The sequence below is a fragment of the Manis pentadactyla genome, chromosome 4 (genome assembly GCF_030020395.1).
Source record: "Manis pentadactyla isolate mManPen7 chromosome 4, mManPen7.hap1, whole genome shotgun sequence".
Classification (NCBI taxonomy): domain Eukaryota; kingdom Metazoa; phylum Chordata; class Mammalia; order Pholidota; family Manidae; genus Manis; species Manis pentadactyla.
In genome coordinates this window covers 131,861,090-131,878,966 of record NC_080022.1, presented here as the reverse complement: position 1 = coordinate 131,878,966, position 17,877 = coordinate 131,861,090, and positions in this window count along the sequence as shown.

Below are 17,877 nucleotides of genomic sequence, written 5' to 3'. Positions count from 1 at the left end.
TGATCCCCAATTTATCACCTGATGACCCCCCTGCGACTGTGCCTGTCTTAGGTTGTTCCTCCCTTGAGGAATCTTACCCGTCTCTGGCTAACCAGTCATTTTCCGGGGCCATACAGGGAAATATAAAGTTGGTAAGGGAAGCATGTGTTTAAGGTGACATCTGATGGAGAAGCCTGGTTGTCAGGCAACCTCTGACAGAGAAGGCTGTTTGCTAAGGCAGCTCTAACAGAGAAGCTTGGTTTTTAGCTTGTCTCTGTCGGAGAAGACTGGTTGGTATGTGAACTCATGAAGAGGACACGGTTTGTTGGGTGAGCTGATAAGTAGCAGCCTGGTTGTCAAGTGACCTCTGCAAGAGATGTCTACCTAACAGTCCTCTGACAGAGAAGACTGGTTGGCAGGTGACCTCATAAGGAGAAAACCGGTTGTTAAATGATCTCTAATAAGGAGAATCCTGTTTATTAATGGAGCTCTTACAGAGACGCTTGGATTTTTTGTGACCTCATGAAGAGAAGACTGATTGTTGGTTGATCTAATAAGGAGAAGCCTGTTTGTTACAGGAGCTCTGACAGAGAAGCCTGTCTGTTAGGTGACTTTTGAAAGAGAAGCCTGGTTGTTAGGTGACTTCTGATGGAGAAGCTTCATGGTTATGTAATGTCTGACAGTGAAGACTGTATGGTAGTTGAACTCATGACGAGAAGCCTGGTTCTTCAGTGATCTCTAATAAGGCTTACAGGGAAGCCTGTTGATAGAGAGGCCTTGCTGTTATGTGACCTCATAGAAAGAAGACTGGTTGTTGGGTGATCTTATAAGGTGAAGCCTGTTTCTTAGGCGTGCTCTTACAGAAGCCTGGTTATCAGGTTATCTCTGACAGAGATGTATGGCTGTTAGTTCACCTCTTATATTCAATACTGATTGTTAGTTGTTCTGTAATCAGTGGGAGGCTTGTTGGCTTGTTGTCACATGATCTCTGACAGAGAAGTCTTGTAAGGTCATGTCTGACAGAGAAACCTGTTTGCTACACAGCTCTTACAGAGAAGCCTGATTGTTATGCGACTTCATAAAGGGAAGCCTGGTTGCGAGGTGACCTCCAAAAGAGAAGCCTGGTGTTTAGGTGACTTCTGACAGAGAAGGTAAGTTGTTACCTCATCTGTGACAGTGAAGACTGGTTGGTTACTGACCTCACAAAGAGAAGCCTGGCTGTCAGGTGATCTCTAATAAGGAGAAACCTGGTAGTTATGTGATCCGTAATGAGGATAAGCCTGGTAGGTTACCTCTGGCAGAGAAGACTGAATGTTAGGTGACATCTGAGAGAGAAGCCTGGTTATCTCGGACAGAGAAGCATGTTTGCTCGTTTACCTCTTGCAGGGAAGACTGACTGCTAGGTGACCTGTGATCAGTGGAAGGCTTGTTGTTAGATGACTTCTCACAGAGAAGTCTTGTTAGGTGATGTGTGACAGAGCTCTTACAGAGAAACCTGTTTGTTATGTGACCTCACAAAGAGAAGACTGGTTGTTGGGTGATCTAATAAGGAGAAGCCACTTTGGTAGGTGAGCTCTGACAGAGAAGCCTGGTTGTTAGGTGTGTTCTGATGGAGAAGCTTGGTTATAATATCATCTCTGACACTGAAGACTGGTTGGTAGCGGAGAAGCCTCGTTTTTCGGTGATCTCTAATAAGGCTTACAGTGAAGCGTGTTTACAGAGAAGCCTGGTTGTTATGTGACCTCATAAAGAGAAGACTGGTTGTTGAGTGATCTAATAAGGAGAAGCCCGTTTGTTAGGCGAGCTCTTGCAGAAGCCTGCTTTTCAGGCTATCTCTGACAGAGGAGTATGGCTGTTCTGTCCCCTCTTAAAGGGAAGACTGTTTGTTAGGTGATCTGTAATCAGTGCAAGGCTTGTTGTTAGATGACCTGAGACAGAGAAGTTTTGTTAGGTGATGTGTGACTGAGAAACCTGTTTGTTACAGAGCTCTTACAGAGAAGCCTGGTTGTTATGTGACCTCATACATGGAAGACTGGTAGTTTTGTGATCTAATAAGGAGAAGCATGTTTGTCAGGCAAGCTCTTACAGAGAAGCCTGGTTGTTATGTGACCTCATACATGGAAGACTGGTTGTTTTGTGATCTAATAAGGAGAAGCATGTTTGTCAGGCAAGCTCTTACAGAGAAGCCTGGTTATTTCGTGACCTCCGAAAGAGAAGCCTGTTTTCTAGGTGACTTCTGATGGAGAAGCTTGGTTGTTATGTAGTCTCTGACAGTGAAGACTTGTTGCTAGGTGACCTCATAAGGAGAAGCCTGGTTGTTCGGTGATGTCTAATAAGGCTCACAGAGAAGCCTTGTTACAGAGAAGCATAGTTGTTATGTGACCTCATGAAGAGAAGACTGGTTGTTGGGTGATGTAATAAGGAGATTCCTGTTTGTTAGGTGAGCTCTGAGAGAATCCTGATTATCAGGTTCTCTCTGACAGAGAAGCATGGTTCTTTGGTCACCTCTTCAAGGGAAGACTGATTGTTACGTGATCTGTAGTAAGTGGAAGCCTTGTTGTTAGATGGCCTCTGACAGAGAAGTCTTGTTGTTAGGTGATGTCTGACAGAGAAAACAGTTTGTTACATGACCACTTACAGAGAAGCTTGGTTCTCTGACAGGGAAGCATGTTTTCTTTTTGTAGGTAACTATTTTTTTAATTGAAGGGTAGTTGACACACAGCATTACATTACATTAGTTTCAGGTGTACAACATAGTGATTCAACATTTATATACATGACAATTCTAGGTACCAGCTATCACCATACCAAGCTGTTACAATATCTTGACTATATTCATTACATCCCAGTTACTTATTATTTTACCATTGGAAGTGTGTACTTTTTTTTTCTTTTCCTGAGGGCATCTCTCATATTTATTGACCAAATGGTTGTTAACAACAATAAAATTCTGTACATTGGAGTCAATGCTCAATGCACCATCATTAATCCACCCCAAGCCTAATTTTCATCAGTCTCCAATCTTCTGACGCATAACAAACAAGTTCTTACATGGAGAACAAATTCTTACATACTGAATAAGTTCTTACATGGTGAACAGTACAAGTTCCGCCATCACAGAAACCTTCAGTTTTGCTCATGCATTATGAACCATAAAGAGTCAGTTCAAATATGAATAGTCATTTGTTTTTTATACTTGATTTATATGTGGACAACACATTTCTCTATTATTATTATTTTAAATAAAATGCTGAAGTGGTAGGTAGATAGAAGATAAAGGTAGAAAACATAGTTTAGTGTTGTAAGAGAGCAAATGTAGATGATCAGGTATGTGCCTGTAGACTATGTGTTAATGCAAGCTGGACAAGGGCAATAAAACATCCACGTATGCATAAGATTTCTCTCAGGACAGGGGCGGTGAGGTTCTAAGCCTCACCTCTGTTGATCCCCAATTTATCACCTGATGACCCCCCTGCGACTGTGCCTGTCTTAGGTTGTTCCTCCCTTGAGGAATCTTACCCGTCTCTGGCTAACCAGTCATTTTCCGTGGCCATACAGGGAAATATAAAGTTGGTAAGGGAAGCATGTGTTTAAGGTGACATCTGATGGAGAAGCCTGGTTGTCAGGCAACCTCTGACAGAGAAGGCTGTTTGCTAAGGCAGCTCTAACAGAGAAGCTTGGTTATTAGCTTGTCTCTGTCGGAGAAGACTGGTTGGTATGTGAACTCATGAAGAGGACACGGTTTGCTGGGTGAGCTGATAAGTAGCAGCCTGGTTGTTAAGTGACCTCTGCAAGAGATGTCTACCTAACAGTCCTCTGACAGAGAAGACTGGTTGGCAGGTGACCTCGTAAAGAGAAAACCGGTTGTTAAATGATCTCTAATAAGGAGAATCCTGTTTATTAAAGGAGCTCTTACAGAGACGCTTGGATTTTTTGTGACCTCATGAAGAGAAGACTGATTGTTGGTTGATCTAATAAGGAGAAGCCTGTTTGTTACAGGAGCTCTGACAGAGAAGCCTGTCTGTTAGGTGACTTTTGAAAGAGAAGCCTGGTTGTTAGGTGACTTCTGATGGAGAAGCTTCGTGGTTATGTAATGTCTGAGAGTGAAGACTGTATGGTAGTTGAACTCATGACGAGAAGCCTGGTTCTTCAGTGATCTCTAATAAGGCTTACAGGGAAGCCTGTTTATAGAGAGGCCTTGCTGTTATGTGACCTCATAGAAAGAAGACTGGTGGTTGGGTGATCTTATAAGGAGAAGCCTGTTTCTTAGGCGTGCTCTTACAGAAGCCTGGTTATCAGGTTATCTCTGACAGAGATGTATGGCTGTTAGTTCACCTCTTATATTCAATACTGATTGTTAGTTGTTCTGTAATCAGTGGGAGGCTTCTTGGCTTGTTGTCACATGATCTCTGACAGAGAAGTCTTGTAAGGTCATGTCTGACAGAGAAACCTGTTTGCTACACAGCTCTTACAGAGAAGCCTGATTGTTATGCGACTTCATAAAGGGAAGCCTGGTTGCGAGGTGACCTCCAAAAGAGAAGCCTGGTGTTTAGGTGACTTCTGACAGAGAAGGTAAGTTGTTACCTTATCTCTGACAGTGAAGACTGGTTGGTTACTGACCTCACAAAGAGAAGCCTGGCTGTCAGGTGATCTCTAATAAGGAGAAACCTGGTAGTTATGTGATCCGTAATGAGGATAAGCCTGGTAGGTTACCTCTGGCAGAGAAGACTGAATGTTAGGTGACATCTGAGAGAGAAGCCTGGTTATCAGGTTATCTCGGACAGAGAAGCATGTTTGCTCGTTTACCTCTTGCAGGGAAGACTGACTGCTAGGTGACCTGTAATCAGTGGAAGGCTTGTTGTTAGACGACTTCTCACAGAGAAGTCTTGTTAGGTGATGTGTGACAGAGCTCTTACAGAGAAACCTGTTTGTTATGTGACCTCACAAAGAGAAGACTGGTTGTTGGGTGATCTAATAAGGAGAAGCCACTTTGGTAGGTGAGCTCTGACAGAGAAGCCTGGTTGTTAGGTGTGTTCTGATGGAGAAGCTTGGTTATAATATCATCTCTGACACTGAAGACTGGTTGGTAGCGGAGAAGCCTCATTTTTCGGTGATCTCTAATACGGCTTACAGTGAAGCGTGTTTACAGAGAAGCCTGGTTGTTATGTGACCTCATAAAGAGAAGACTGGTTGTTGAGTGATCTAATAAGGAGAAGCCCATTTGTTAGGCGAGCTCTTGCAGAAGCCTGCTTTTCAGGCTATCTCTGACAGAGGAGTATGGCTGTTCTGTCCCCTCTTAAAGGGAAGACTGTTTGTTAGGTGATCTGTAATCAGTGCAAGGCTTGTTGTTAGATGACCTGAGACAGAGAAGTTTTGTTAGGTGATGTGTGACTGAGAAACCTGTTTGTTACAGAGCTCTTACAGAGAAGCCTGGTTGTTATGTGACCTCATACATGGAAGACTGGTTGTTTTGTGATCTAATAAGGAGAAGCATGTTTGTCAGGCAAGCTCTTACAGAGAAGCCTGGTTATTACGTGACCTCCGAAAGAGAAGCCTGTTTTCTAGGTGACTTCTGATGGAGAAGCTTGGTTGTTATGTAGTCTCTGACAGTGAAGACTTGTTGCTAGGTGACCTCATAAGGAGAAGCCTGGTTGTTCGGTGATGTCTAATAAGGCTCACAGAGAAGCCTTGTTACAGAGAAGCATAGTTGTTATGTGACCTCATGAAGAGAAGACTGGTTGTTGGGTGATGTAATAAGGAGATGCCTGTTTGTTAGGTGAGCTCTGAGAGAATCCTGATTATCAGGTTCTCTCTGACAGAGAAGCATGGTTCTTTGGTCACCTCTTCAAGGGAAGACTGATTGTTACGTGATCTGTAGTAAGTGGAAGCCTTGTTGTTAGATGGCCTCTGACAGAGAAGTCTTGTTGTTAGGTGATGTCTGACAGAGAAAACAGTTTGTTACATGACCACTTACAGAGAAGCTTGGTTCTCTGACAGGGAAGCATGTTTTCTTTCTGTAGGTAACTATTTTTTTAATTGAAGGGTAGTTGACACACAGCATTACATTACATTAGTTTCAGGTGTACAACATAGTGATTCAACATTTATACACATGACATTTCTAGGTACCAGCTATCACCATACCAAGCTGTTACAATATCTTGACTATATTCATTACATCCCAGTTACTTATTATTTTACCATTGGAAGTGTGTACTTTTTTTTTTTTTCCTGAGGGCATCTCTCATATTTATTGACCAAATGGTTGTTAACAACAATAAAATTCTGTACAGGGGAGTCAATGCTCAATGCACCATCATTAATCCACCCCAAGCCTAATTTTCATCAGTCTCCAATCTTCTGACGCATAACAAACAAGTTCTTACATGGAGAACAAATTCTTACATAGTGAATAAGTTCTTACATGGTGAACAGTACAAGTTCAGCCATCACAGAAACCTTCAGTTTTGCTCATGCACTATGAACTATAAACAGTCACTTCAAATATGAATAGTCATTTGTTTTTTATACTTGATTTATATGTGGACAACACATTTCTCTCTTTATTATTATTATTTTAAATAAAATGCTGAAGTGGTAGGTAGATAGAAGATAATGGTAGAAAACATAGTTTAGTGTTGTAAGAGAGCAAATGTAGATGATCACGTGTGTGCCTGTAGACTATGTGTTAATCCAAGCTAGACAAGGGCAATAAAACATCCACGTATGCATAAGATTTCTCTCAGGACAGGGGGGGTGAGGTTCTAAGCCTCACCTCTGTTGATCCCCAATTTATCACCTGATGACCCCCCTGCGACTGTGCCTGTCTTAGGTTGTTCCTTCCTTGAGGAATCTTACCCGTCTCTGGCTAACCAGTCATTTTCCGGGGCCATACAGGGAAATGTAAAGTTGGTAAGGGAAGCATGTGTTTAAGGTGACATCTGATGGAGAAGCCTGGTTGTCAGGCAACCTCTGACAGAGAAGGCTGTTTGCTAAGGCAGCTCTAACATAGAAGCTTGGTTATTAGCTTGTCTCTGTCGGAGAAGACTGGTTGGTATGTGAACTCATGAAGAGGACACGGTTTGCTGGGTGAGCTGATAAGTAGCAGCCTGGTTGTTAAGTGACCTCTGCAAGAGATGTCTACCTAACAGTCCTCTGACAGAGAAGACTGGTTGGCAGGTGACCTCGTAAAGAGAAAACCGGTTGTTAAATGATCTCTAATAAGGAGAATCCTGTTTATTAAAGGAGCTCTTACAGAGACGCTTCGATTTTTTGTGACCTCATGAAGAGAAGACTGATTGTTGGTTGATCTAATAAGGAGAAGCCTGTTTGTTACAGGAGCTCTGACAGAGAAGCCTGTCTGTTAGGTGACTTTTGAAAGAGAAGCCTGGTTGTTAGGTGACTTCTGATGGAGAAGCTTCGTGGTTATGTAATGTCTGACAGTGAAGACTGTATGGTAGTTGAACTCATGACGAGAAGCCTGGTTCTTCAGTGATCTCTAATAAGGCTTACAGGGAAGCCTGTTTATAGAGAGGCCTTGCTGTTATGTGACCTCATAGAAAGAAGACTGGTTGTTGGGTGATCTTATAAGGAGAAGCCTGTTTCTTAGGCGTCCTCTTACAGAAGCCTGGTTATCAGGTTATCTCTGACAGAGATGTATGGCTGTTAGTTCACCTCTTATATTCAATACTGATTGTTAGTTGTTCTGTAATCAGTGGGAGGCTTGTTGTCTTGTTGTCACACGATCTCTGACAGAGAAGTCTTGTAAGGTCATGTCTGACAGAGAAACCTGTTTGCTACACAGCTCTTACAGAGAAGCCTGATTGTTATGCGACTTCATAAAGGGAAGCCTGGTTGCGAGGTGACCTCCAAAAGAGAAGCCTGGTGTTTAGGTGACTTCTGACAGAGAAGGTAAGTTGTTACCTTATCTCTGACAGTGAAGTCTGGTTGGTTACTGACCTCACAAAGAGAAGCCTGGCTGTCAGGTGATCTCTAATAAGGAGAAACCTGGTAGTTATGTGATCCGTAATGAGGATAAGCCTGGTAGGTTACCTCTGGCAGAGAAGACTGAATGTTAGGTGACATCTGAGAGAGAAGCCTGGTTATCTCGGACAGAGAAGCATGTTTGCTCGTTTACCTCTTGCAGGGAAGACTGACTGCTAGGTGACCTGTGATCAGTGGAAGGATTGTTGTTAGACGACTTCTCACAGAGAAGTCTTGTTAGGTGATGTGTGACAGAGCTCTTACAGAGAAACCTGTTTGTTATGTGACCTCACAAAGAGAAGACTGGTTGTTGGGTGATCTAATAAGGAGAAGCCACTTTGGTAGGTGAGCTCTGACAGAGAAGCCTGGTTGTTAGGTGTGTTCTGATGGAGAAGCTTGGTTATAATATCATCTCTGACACTGAAGACTGGTTGGTAGCGGAGAAGCCTCGTTTTTCGGTGATCTCTAATAAGGCTTACAGTGAAGCGTGTTTACAGAGAAGCCTGGTTGTTATGTGACCTCATAAAGAGAAGACTGGTTGTTGAGTGATCTAATAAGGAGAAGCCCGTTTGTTAGGCGAGCTCTTGCAGAAGCCTGCTTTTCAGGCTATCTCTGACAGAGGAGTATGGCTGTTCTGTCCCCTCTTAAAGGGAAGACTGTTTGTTAGGTGATCTGTAATCAGTGCAAGGCTTGTTGTTAGACGACTTCTCACAGACAAGTCTTGTTAGGTGATGTGTGACTGAGAAACCTGTTTGTTACAGAGCTCTTACAGAGCAGCCTGGTTGTTATGTGACCTCAGAAATTAAAGACTGGTTGTTTTGTGTTCTAATAAGGAGAAGCATGTTTGTCAGGCAAGCTCTTACAGAGAAGCCTGGTTTTTATGTGACCTCATACATGGAAGACTTGTTGTTTTGTGATCTAATAAGGTGTAGCATGTTTGTCAGGCAAGCTCTTACTGAGAAGCCTGGTTATTATGTGACCTCCAGAAGAGAAGCCTGTTTTCTAGGTGACTTCTGATGGACAAGCTTGGTTGTTATGTAGTTTCAGACAGTGAAGACTTATTGCTAGGTGACCTCATAAGGAGAAGCCTGGTTGTTCGGTGATGTTTAATAAGGCTCACAGAGAAGCCTTGTTACATAGAAGCATAGTTGTTATGTGACCTCATGAAGAGAATACTGGTTGTTTGGTGATGTAATAAGGAGATGCCTGTTTGTTAGGTGAGCTCTGAGAGAATCCTGATTATCAGGTTCTCTCTGACAGAGAAGCATGGTTCTTTGGTCACCTCTTCAAGGAAAGACTGATTGTTACCTGATCTGTAGTAAGTGGAAGCCTTGTTGTTAGATGACCTCTGACAGAGAAGTCTTGTTAGGTGATGTCTGACAGAGAAAACAGTTTGTTACATGACCACTTACAGAGAAGCTTGGTTCTCTGACAGGGAAGCATGTTTATTTTTTTGTAGGTAACTATTTTTTTAATTGAAGGTTAGTTGACACACAGCATTACATTACATTAGTTTCAGGTGTACAACATAGTGTTTCAACATTTATATACATGACAATTCTAGGTATCAGCTATCACCATACCAAGCTGTTACAATATCTCGACTATATTCATTACATCCCAGTTACTTATTATTTTACCATTGGAAGTGTGTACTTTTTTTTTTTTTCCTGAGGTCATCTCTCATATTTATTGACCAAATGGCTGTTAAAAACAATAAAATTCTTTACAGGTTAGTCAATGCTCAATGCACCATCATTAATCCACCCCAAGCCTAATTTTCATCTGTCTCCAATCTTCTGAGGCATAACAAACAAGTTCTTACATGGAGAACAAATTCTTACATAGTGAATAAGTTCTTACATGGTGAACAGTACAAGTTCAGCCATCACAGAAACCTTCAGTTTTGCTCATGCATTATGTACTATAAACAGTCAGTTCAAATATGAATAGTCATTTGTTTTTTATACTTGATTTATATGTGGACAACACATTTCTCTCTTTATTATTATTATTTTAAATAAAATGCTGAAGTGGTAGGTAGATAGAAGATAAAGGTAGAAAACATAGTTTAGTGTTGTAAGAGAGCAAATGTAGATGATCAGGTGTGTGCCTGTAGACTATGTGTTAATCCAAGCTAGACAAGGGCAATAAAACATCCACGTATGCATAACATTTCTCTCAGGACAGGGGGGGTGAGGTTCTCAGCCTCACCTCTGTTGATCCCCAATTTATCACCTGATGACCCCCCTGCGACTGTGCCTGTCTTAGGTTGTTCCTCCCTTGAGGAATCTTACCCGTCTCTGGCTAACCAGTCATTTTCCGGGGCCATACAGGGAAATGTAAAGTTGGTAAGGGAAGCATGTGTTTAAGGTGACATCTGATGGAGAAGCCTGGTTGTCAGGCAACCTCTGACAGAGAAGGCTGTTTGCTAAGGCAGCTCTAACAGAGAAGCTTGGTTATTAGCTTGTCTCTGTCGGAGAAGACTAGTTGGTATGTGAACTCATGAAGAGGACACGGTTTGCTGGGTGAGCTGATAAGTAGCAGCCTGGTTGTTAAGTGACCTCTGCAAGAGATGTCTACCTAACAGTCCTCTGACAGAGAAGACTGGTTGGCAGGTGACCTCATAAAGACAAAACCGTTTGTTAAATGATCTATAATAAGGAGAATCCTGTTTATTAATGGAGCTCTCACAGAGACGCTTGGATTTTTTGTGACCTCATGAAGAGAAGACTGATTGTTGGTTGATCTAATAAGGAGAAGCCTGTTTGTTACAGGAGCTCTGACAGAGAAGCCTGTCTGTTAGGTGACTTTTGAAAGAGAAGCCTGGTTGTTAGGTGACTTCTGATGGAGAAGCTTCGTGGTTATGTAATGTCTGAGAGTGAAGACTGTATGGTAGTTGAACTCATGACGAGAAGCCTGGTTCTTCAGTGATCTCTAATAAGGCTTACAGGGTAGCCTGTTTATAAAGAGGCCTTGCTGTTATGTTACCTCATAGAAAGAAGACTGGTTGTTGGGTGATCTTATAAGGAGAAGCCTGTTTCTTAGGCGTGCTCTTAGAGAAGCCTGGTTATCAGGTTATCTCTGACAGAGATGTATGGCTCTTAGTTCACCTCTTATATTCAATACTGTTTCTTAGTTGTTCTGTAATCAGTGGGAGGCTTGTTGGCTTGTTGTCACATGATCTCTGACAGAGAAGTCTTGTAAGGTCATGTCTGACAGAGAAACCTGTTTGCTACACAGCTCTTACAGAGAAGCCTGATTGTTATGCGACTTCATAAAGAGAAGCCTGGTTGCGAGGTGACCTCCAAAAGAGAAGCCTGGTGTTTAGGTGACTTCTGACAGAGAAGGTAAGTTGTTACCTTATCTCTGACAGTGAAGACTGGTTGGTTACTGACCTCACAAAGAGAAGCCTGGCTGTCAGGTGATCTCTAATAAGGAGAAACCTGGTAGTTATGTGATCCATAATGAGGATAAGCCTGGTAGGTTACCTCTGGCAGAGAAGACTGAATGTTAGGTGACATCTGAGAGAGAAGCCTGGTTATCAGGTTATCTCGGACAGAGAAGCATGTTTGCTCGTTTACCTCTTGCAGGGAAGACTGACTGCTAGGTGACCTGTAATCAGTGGAAGGCTTGTTGTTAGACGACTTCTCACAGAGAAGTCTTGTTAGGTGATGTGTGACAGAGCTCTTACAGAGAAACCTGTTTGTTATGTGACCTCACAAAGAAAAGACTGGTTGTTGGGTGATCTAATAAGGAGAAGCCACTTTGGTAGGTGAGCTCTGACAGAGAAGCCTGGTTGTTAGGTGTGTTCTGATGGAGAAGCTTGGTTATAATATCATCTCTGACACTGAAGACTGGTTGGTAGCGGAGAAGCCTCGTTTTTTGGTGATCTCTAATAAGGCTTACAGTGAAGCCTGTTTACAGAGAAGCCTGGTTGTTATGTGACCTCATAAAGAGAAGACTGGTTGTTGAGTGATCTAATAAGGAGAAGCCCGTTTGTTAGGCGAGCTCTTGCAGAAGCCTGCTTTTCAGGCTATCTCTGACAGAGGAGTATGGTTGTTCTGTCCCCTCTTAAAGGGAAGACTGTTTGTTAGGTGATCTGTAATCAGTGCAAGGCTTGTTGTTAGATGACCTGAGACAGAGAAGTTTTTTTAGGTGATGTGTGACTGAGAAACCTGTTTGTTACAGAGCTCTTACAGAGAAGCCTGGTTGTTATGTGACCTCATACATGGAAGACTGGTTGTTTTGTGATCTAATAAGGAGAAGCATGTTTGTCAGGCAAGCTCTTACATAGAAGCCTGGTTATTATATGACCTCTGAAAGAGAAGCCTTTTTTCTAGGTGACTTCTTATGGAGAAAATTGGTTGTTATGTGGTTTCTGACAGTGAAGACTTGTTTCCAGTTGACCTCATAAGGAGAAGTCTTGTTGTTCGGTGATCTCTAATAAGGCTCACAGAGAAGCCTTGTTGCAGAAAAGGATAGTTGTTATGTGACCTCATGAACAGAAGACTGGTTGTTGGGTGATGTAATAAGGAGATGCCTGTTTGTTAGGTGAGCTCTGAGAGAATCCTGATTATCAGGTTCTCTCTGACAGAGAAGCATGGTTCTTTGTTCACCTCTTCAAGGAAGACTGATTGTTACGTGATCTGTAGTATGTGGAAGCCTTGTTGTTAGATTGCCTCTGACAGAGAAGTCTTGTTGTTAGGTGATGTCTGACAGAGATAACAGTTTGGTACATGACCACTTACAGAGAGGGCTGTTTCTCTGACAGCGAAGCATGTTTTTTTTGTTTTGTTTTATTTTTTTGTAGGTAATTATTTTTTTATTAAAGGGTAGTTGACACACAGTATTACATTACATTAGTTTCAGGTGTACAATGTAGTGATTCAACATTTATATACATGACAATTCTAGGTACCAGCTATCACCATACCAAGGTGTTACAATATCTTGACTATATTGATTACATCCCGGTTACTTATTATTTTACCACTCTTTTTTCTTTGTTGTTAGGATATCTCTCATATTTATGGACCAAATGGTTGTTAACCATAACCACAATAAAATTCTTTATAGGGGAGTCAATGCTCAATGCACAATCATTATTCCACCCCAAGCCTTATTTTCATCAGTCTCCATTCTTCTGAGGCATAACAAACAAGTTCTTACATGGAGAACAATTTCTTATGTAGTGAATAAGTTCTTACATGGTGAAAAGTACAATTTCAGCCATCACAGAAACCTTCGGTTTTGCTCATGCATTATGAACTATATACATTCAGTTCAAATGTGAATGCTCATTTGTTTTTTATACTTGATTTATATTTGGACAACGCATTTCTCTCTTTATTATTATTTTTTTTAATAAAATGCTGAAGTGGTAGGTAGATAGAAGATAAAGGTAGAAAACATAGTTTAGTGTTGTAAGAGAGCAAATGTAGATGATCAGGTGTGTGCCTGTAGTCTATGTGTTAATCCAAGCTAGACAAGGGCAATGAAACATCCACGTATGCATAAGATTTCTCTCAGGACAGGCGGGTTAGGTTCTAAGCCTCACCTCTGTTGATCCCCAATTTATCACCTGATGACCCCCCTGCGACTGTGCCTGTCTTAGTTTGTTCCTCCCTTGAGGAGTCTTACCCGTCTCTGACTAACCAGTCATTTTCCGGGGCCATACAGGGAAATGTAAAGTTGCTAAATTAAGCATGTTTTTAAGGTGACATCTAATGGAGAAGCATGGTTGTCAGGTAACGTCTGACAGAGAAGCCTTGTTTTTAAGACAGCTCATAAAAAGTAGTTTGACTATTAGGTTCTTCTGTGAGAGAAGTCTGGTTGGTAGGTGAACTGATAAACAGTACACTGTTTGTTGAGTGATTTAGTAACGAGAAGCCTGTTTGTTTGGTGACCTCTGAAAGTGAAGTCTACGTACCAGTCTTCTGACAGAGAAGCCTGGTTTTTAGGTGACCTCATAAAGAGAAGACTGGTTGTTAAGTGATCTCTAATAAGGAGAAGGCTGTTTATTATGTGAGCTCTTACAGAGAAGCGTGGTTGTTATGTGACCTCATAAGGAGAAAGCTGGTCATTGGGTGATCTAATAAGGAAAAGCCTGTTTGTTTGGCGAGCTCTTACAGAGAAGCCTGGTTGTTAGGTGTGTTCTGATGGAGAATCTTGGTTGTTATGTAATCTCTGAAAGTAGAGACTGGTTGTTAGGTGACCTCATATGGAGAAGTCTGATTTTTCTGTGATCTCTTATATGTAGGACCTTGATTATTAGATTTTCTCTGACAGAGAAGCCTAGTTTTCAGGTGATCTCTAATAAGGAGAAACCTGGTTCTGATGTGATCTTTAATGATGATAAGCCTTGTAGGTGACCTCTGACAGAGAAGACTGATTGTTAGGTGACAACTGCGAGAGAAGCCTGGTTAGCAGCTTATCTCTGACAGAGAAGCATGGTTGTTCGTTCACCTCTTATTGTGAAGTCAGTCTGTTAGGTGATCTGTAATCAGCGGAATTCTTGTTTTTAGATGACCTCTGACATAGAAGTCTTCTTGTTAGGTGTGTCTGACAGAGAAACCAGTTTGTTACACTACCACTGACCCCGATCGATGTTTGGTTGTTAGGTGATCTCTGACAAAGGAGCATTTTTTTAAAATTTTATTTTGGTATCATTAATCTACAATTACATGAAGAACATTATGTTTACTAGGCTCCCCCTTCACCAAGTTCCCCCCACATCCCCATTCACAGTCACTGTCCCTCAACATAGTAAGATGCTGTAGAATCACTACTTGTCTTCTTTGTGCTGCGAAGCCTTCCCCGTGCCCCCCCCCCACTATACATGCTAATCATAATGCTCCTTTTCTTTTTTTCCTGCCCTTATCCCTTCCTTCCCACCTGTCTTCCCCAGTCCCTTTCCCTTTGGTAACTATTAGTCCATTCTTGGGTTCTGTGCTTCTGCTGCTATTTTGCTCCTTAAGTTTTCTTTTGTTCTTATACCCCACATATGAGTGAAATCATTTGGTACTTGTCTTTCCCCGCTTGCCTTATTTCCCTGAGCATAATACCGTCTAGCTCCTTCCATGTTGTTGCAAATGGTAGGATTTGTTTTTTTCTTATGGCTGAGTAATATTCCATTGTGTATATGTACCACATCTTCTTTATCCATTCATCTACTGATGGACATTTAGGTTGCTTCCATATCTTGGCTATTTTAAATAGTGCAGTGATAAACATAGGGGTGCATCTGTCTATTTCAAACTGGAGTGCTGCATTCTTGGGGTAAATTCCTAGAAGTGGAATTCCTGAGTCAAATGGTATTTCTATTTTGAGCATTTTGAGGAACCTCCATACTGCTTTCCACAATGGTTAAACAAATTTGCATTCCCTCCAGCAGTGTAGGAGGGTTTGACTTTCTCCACAACCTCGCCAACATTTGTTCTTGTTTGTCTTTTGGATGGTAGCCATCTATACTGGTGTGAGGTGATATCTCATCGTGGTTTTAATTTTCACTTCTCTGATGACTAGCGATGTGGAGCATCTTTTCATGTGTCTGTTGGCCATCTGAATTTCTTCTTTAGAGAACTGTCTATTAAGCTCCTCTGCCCATTTTTTAATTGGATTATTTGCTTTTTGTTTGTTGAGGTGTGTCAGCTCTTCATATATTTTGGATTTCAACCCTTTATCAGATCTGTCATTTATGAATATATTCTCCCATATTGTAGGATACCTTTTTGTTCTATTGATGGTGTCCTTTGCTGTACAGAAGATTTTCAGGTTTATATAGTCCCATTTGTTCATTTTTTCATTTTTTTCCCTTGCCTGGGGAGATATGTTCAAGAAGAGATCACTCATGTTTATGTCTAAGAGATTTTAGCCTATGTTTTCTTCTAAGAGTTTTATGGTTTCATGACTTACATTCAAGTCTTTGATCCATTTCGAATTTACTTTTGTGTATGGGTTTAGACAGTGATCCAGTTTCATTCTCTTATATGTAGCTGCCCAGTTTTGCCAGCACCATCTGTTGAAGAGACTTTCATTTCCCCATTGTACGTCCATGTCTCCTTTATCAAATATTAATTGGCCATATATGTTTGCGTTAGTGTCTGGAGTATCTAATCTTTTCCACTGGTCTGTGGCTCTGTTCTTGTTGCAGTACTAAATTGTCTTGATTACTGTGGCTTTGTAGTAGAGCTTGAAGTTGGGGAGCGAGATCCTCCCCACTTTATTCTTCCTTCTCAGGATTGCGTTGGCTATTCGGGGTCTTTGATGGTTCCATATGAATTTTTGAACTATTTGTTCCAGTTCATTGAAGAATGCTGTTGGTAGTTTGATAGGGATTGCATCAAATCTGTATATTGCTTTGGGCAGGACGGCCATTTTGACTATATTAGTTCTTCCGAGCCAGGAGCATGGGATGAGTTTCCATTTGTTAGTGACCTCTTTAATTTCTCTGAAGAGTGTCATAGTTTTCAGGGTATAGGTCTTTCACTTCCTTGTTTAGATTTATTCCTAGGTATTCTATTCTTTCTGATGCTATTGTGAATGGAATTGTCTTTCTGATTTCTCTTTCTATTAGTCTGTTGTTAGTGTATATGAAAGCCACAGATTTCTGTGTGTTAATTTTGTATCCTGCAACTTTGCTGAATTCCGATATTAGTTCTAGTAGTTTTGGAGTGGAGTCCTTAGGGTTTTTTATATACAATATCATGTCATCTGCAGATAATGACAGTTTAAATTCCTCTTTACCAATCTGGATTCCTTGTATTTCTTTGTTTTGTCTAATTGCCATGGCTAGGACCTCCAGTACTATGTTGAATAACAGTGGGGAGAGTGGGCATCCCTGTCTTGTTCCCGATCACAGAGGAAAAGCTTTCAGCTTCTCACTGTTCAGTATGATGTTGGCTGTGGGTTTATCATATATGGCCTTTATGATGTTGAGGTACTTGCCCTCTATACCCATTTTGAAGAGATTTTATCATGAATGGATGTTGAATTTTGTTGAATGCTTTTTCAGCATCTATGGAGATGATCACGTTGTTTTGTCTTTCTTTTTGTTGATGTAGTGGATGATTTTGATGGATTTTCAAATGTTGTACCATCCTTGCATCCCTGGGATGAATCCCACTTGGTCATGGTGTATGATCCTTTTGATGTATTTTTGAATTCGGTTTGCTAATATTTTGTTGAGTATTTTTGCATCTACGTTCATCAGGGATATTGGTCTGTAGTTTTGTTTTTTGGTGGGGTCTTTGCCTGGTTTTGGTATTAGGGTGATGTTGGCTTCATAGAATGAGTTTGGGAGTATTCCCTCCTCTTCTATTTTTTGGAAAACTTTAAGGAGATTGGGTATTATCTTCTCTGTTAGTCTGATAAAATTCCAAGGTAAATCCATCTAGCCCAGTGGTTTTGTTCTTTGGTAGTTTTTTTATTACTGTTTCAATATCATTGCTGGTAATTGGTCTGTTTAGATTTTCTGTTTCTTTCTGGGTCAGTCTTGGGAGGTTGTATTTTTCTAGGAAGTTGTCTATTTCTCCTAGGTTTCCCAGCTTGTTACAATATAGGTTTTCATAGTACTCTCTAATAATTCTTTGTATTTCTGTGGGTTCTGTCATGATTTTTCCTTTCTCATTTCTGATTCTGTTGATGTATGTTGACTCTCTTTTCCACTTAATAAGTCTGGCTAGAGGCTTATGTATTTTGTTTACTTTCTTGAAGAAACAGCTCATGGTTTCATTGATTTTTGCTATTATTTTATTCTTCTCAATTTTATTTATTTATTCTCTGATCTTTATTATGTCCCTCCGTCTGCTGACCTTAGGCCTCATTTGTTCGTCTTTTTCCATTTTCGATCATTGTGATATTAGACCATTCATTTGGGATTGTTCTTCCTTCTTTAAATATGCCTGGTTTGCT